The following is a 4,559-nucleotide window of genomic DNA, read 5'->3' as shown; positions in this document are numbered from 1 at the left end:
TCTTCAGTGACGTAGAAATTATGATGGTTGTTCATGAAGGGCGATTTACTTCTTTACGTCCCATTTATTATAAATACTTACCTAAAATCGCAAGTTTTAAGTAAAGATGCCTTCGGATATTACTACAAGGTAATAAATAAACAAAACATTATTACTTTACATCAAACTTATATAAGTAATTATAAATTATAGTATCTTAAAAACAAAAATAAGAGGTAGAAAAGAAGCTATGTCACCATTTATCACGTTAAAAGTGAGTAAACAGAAACGTTAAAAGTTAGTTGTCATTACAGACTTCAAATTCTAATTTATCATGTACCATAATAAACAGTTCAGTGTTACGATAATCGTAACTTGAAAGTGTTACGTATAAAATTATATATTAATTCTAAGAAACGAAGTCTGTAGTATTCACTCACCAAATACCAATCTCGACGGGAGTGTGGTTTTGTCAGCACGATGAAAGAATGAAACATTGTTCTCGGTTTTGGAAAATCCACTAATACTGAATCAGCATTCTAGAAGATATTGGATATCTTCTAGAATCAGAAACTAATTTTGGCCACCTAGAAATTTCTCTAGGAAATTAACTGCCCTCTCTTCTTGATTTGAATAAATATAGCAATTTCAGCATATGTAAATGATTGTTGGGTTTACCTTAACTACAGAAACGTCTAAAATTGGTACAACGTTTCGAGTATTTTGTAACAGTAAAACGAAATAACATTTTAGAAATTTTTACAGACTTTTCGAAGAAAAGTACAGTATTACTTTCGGTCGCACAGTGTGAAATTGAATTTCCTTTTCAAGGTAGCCTCAATTTTAAAATTATACCCACCTGGTATTCGTGTTTACAGCGAGTTTGTACTTATGTAAAGGGTCTAAATTTTAATATTAAACAAAAAAAATTTATTCCTGTTTTTTATTTTAATAAATTTCTTGCGCAAAAAAACATTAAGCATATAGTTAGTTAATATTTTCCTACTTTTTATATTACAGCGAAATAATATTAAGTAAAATGATTCTGGTTTTGAACGAATCCATTCTATTTATTAATTATAAGAAATTTATCTGTAATAATTTACGAAAGCCGTACAAAAAATATTATTTTACAGTTTCTTTGTCTTTCATCCAGAATGCACAGAGTTCAAATCCCGGTCAGTAGTGACATAACTTCTGCAATTAATTTTGTAACTAAGCATGTTATTTACAGTCAAAACGACAATACTAAAATCATCTTTATACGAAATTATTTTATTTAATTTACTTCTCTGTTTAAGGTCACAGTATTTTGGCACAAATTGTAAAAAAAGACTTTATATTAAAGTACATATAAGTATTAATAAAATGATAAAGTACAATTAAGAATCGAAAGCTCATTTAATTAATTATTGTCATTTATCATTATTCTTCTTGATTTCTTGGAAGGTAAAAAAATAGTTTTGTTGACATATTTGTGTAACAAATTATACTTTTATCTTAAGATTACAAATTAAGTATTAGCTCAACTATATTATCTTTAATGATTCATTTATTTTCCTGTCTACTCCAAAATGTTGTAATTAAAAAGTATAATTACTGAAAGAATTTAGTCGCCAAACTTTTCATATACGTTGTTCTCAAAACAAATTCATTTATTTGATATTACAGAAGTCCTCTTCACACAAGTTTGAAATTTAGGTTTTACTAGTTTCAAGCCAGCATATGATTTACAATTATAATAAAAAAATTTGTGCCTCTCAAGAAGAATAATGTTCAACTTAAATGCTATTACCCCTCAAAACAGTGTACAATTTATTTTCAGCTCGTTTTCTTTTAATTAAACCCAATCAAAAACTAAAATTTATACTGCAATTACAGGCAGTTATTACAGATATCGGCTTAATTTTGTTATAAAACCGCCACTAAATAAATAATGACACGCCTGATAAACTAGACAGAGCAGCAAAGGACATTCGTCCAGGCTCTGCGATTAGTAGGGAGATAAACTCCCGCTATTCTTGCATTCCAATTTTGTTATATTTGTATTGACTGTATACGATTGTTAGAATACTTTTTTAATAATGATTAAACTTATATTTGAGAAACAGTTGGATTTCAGTTAGGCCAATTATTTTAATGAGTTGCAAGATAAATTTACGGTTGATCAGTCTTATTCTAACCAATTCTATTCTTCACTTCAATCAGTTCAAATATGTTATTGATAAGACAGTAAATTGAGCAGATAAGGAAGAGATAAGAATCCATTTCTGAATTTAAAATCTATACTTACTTAAGACGTAGATTTACAAACGGCAGTGTTTTCAAACTAAAGATTAAAAGATAAATCGTACTAACGAGACAACGTTTTGGCTTCATTTATAAATGGTGTACAGACGATTTATAGATGTAGGCAATAGTGCAAGATTAAAAGGGGACATGTGTAAAGGGATTTACTTATTCCAAATAGTTGCCTTCCAATTATTTCGTATTAAGGAGTGACAAACTTACCTGGTAATAAAGATGTTTTCAGATGCCAAAGGAATCTTGTTCATTTAAGAGTTACATCAATTGAGACTTGCTTTCTTTTTGTACCTGAAATTGGTTAATCATATTCCATTCTATGTTCTTTAAAAGTAACGTTACAGTCTACACTAATTGTATTATTTCATCGAAGAGACGTACTTACAATTATGGATATATATAGCCAATGACTTTTGTTATGATATACCTACCATTCAATGTTCAACATTACACTACCTGATGGTTGAAATAGATAATGAGGTACCAGCCACAAGTATTTTTGTTTGAAACTTAATAAGTTACGTACACAGCCAGCTGAGTACGATGATCGAAGGTTGTCAATCTTATAGCTAAATGCTACCTGAAACATAGTTCGGTTTGCAAATATATATGTATAATTATACATTTCACATCCAATCAATCCTCTTTTTATCGTAGTTATTTTTTAACATTTTTATTTTGCAAGAGGTACATATTTTTCAAAGGTGTGATGCATAATTTCTAGAATACAATAAACTCCATACATATATAGTTGTGCATTTTGAGAAGAACTTTGAAATTTTGCCAATATTTTTACAATCATTCGGAGAAGAAACAGGACAATAGAATGTTCACCGAAAGAAAATAAAGACACCTTCTTACGAGCAAATGTTTAGCTGCTCTTTAAATGTAAAATAAAAATTTATTTTTATTAAATTGTTTCCCCTAAGAATTATGACTAGAAATATTTAAAAATTATTTGCATGATGAAATATTTTCCCTCGTGCAAAAAACTTAATTTAAATGCGATTATCTCATAAATTATGTTACCTACAGAGAGAATTTATATGTTATTTCTTTTCTTTTAGCCTCCGGAACCATAGTAATGTATTACTGCAGAGGATGAAATGAATGACAATTTTTGTAGTGTGTAAAAATGCCATGCCTGACCGGGATTCAAACCCTGGACCTGTGGATGAAATGCCAAGACGCTGCCATTTGCGCCACGGAGGCCGGCAGCTATTCCTAGTCAGAAAATAAAAATATTTCATGTGTTTTTGTACGTAATGCTTACGTTCTGAAACTTGCATTTCTTTTAGGTTATTTTGACTTTTAATTAAATTATTGAGTGTTTTGAATTTCTGCCGAATTAATTTTTTATTTAGGGATTTTTTTCAAGTTTGAGGTTACGTTCATGTGTGCAAAAAATGATATTTTGGTGCTTATGTTCTATAAGTATTTAAAATTATTTATTTTGGAACACTCATAAACGTTATTTGTATCTTTAGTATTAGCATATTCAACTTGTAATAATATTATTAGTTTTCTATAATGTCGCCAAATTTCGAACTCTAAAAATGGAAATTCTAACAGTTAAAACTATAAGTTTTAAATAAATATACCTTAAGTTCTACTATTTGAGCGACATATTTTTTTTAAATTGCTCGAAAAATATTCTACGCAACCCAGTAGAAGCATTACTTCATTCTTAACAGAAATATTAATAAAAAAGCATTAAAGTCAAAGTTACTTTAGAATCTTTGAAAAAAGTAAAAAATTTTTAACATGTCCATGAGCGGTTATAATATAATCCATACAATGTTGCATTGAGCAGAACTTCCTCTTAATAATGGCGTTTGAATCGCTTTCAAAATATGCAAAACGTTTATCGTGAAACTCAAAATTTTCCGTCCCCTCAAGTTAGCGAGGGGGGTAGATTAATTTATAATTTTTAAAACATTTCTCTAAAGTATAAGTAACATTATTTTTGCGTGCAAAATGTTAAGTCTACAATCTCAAAAGGAAAGGGGGAAAAACAGGAGATAAATAAATACAAAATATTCTCTGGGACAGAACTGCTATTCCCAGAAGAAACTTAACATCTGGCACATTAGTCATTCCTTAATAACATAAATGAAATGCTACTAAACAAAATTCTACGAACCTTCCTTTGATTCAAACTACAGAAAGAAAATTGCAGTTAACGAACCTGGTTGAATTTCAATAATTTAAGTTAATAAATTCAAATGATAAAGTACGGGTCTCATGAAGACAACAATAAATACCTTCCAATACGA

The sequence above is a fragment of the Lycorma delicatula genome, chromosome 6 (assembly GCF_047948215.1).
Source record: "Lycorma delicatula isolate Av1 chromosome 6, ASM4794821v1, whole genome shotgun sequence".
In the NCBI taxonomy this organism is placed as follows: Eukaryota; Metazoa; Arthropoda; class Insecta; order Hemiptera; family Fulgoridae; genus Lycorma; species Lycorma delicatula.
Note: the sequence above shows the minus strand (reverse complement) of the source record.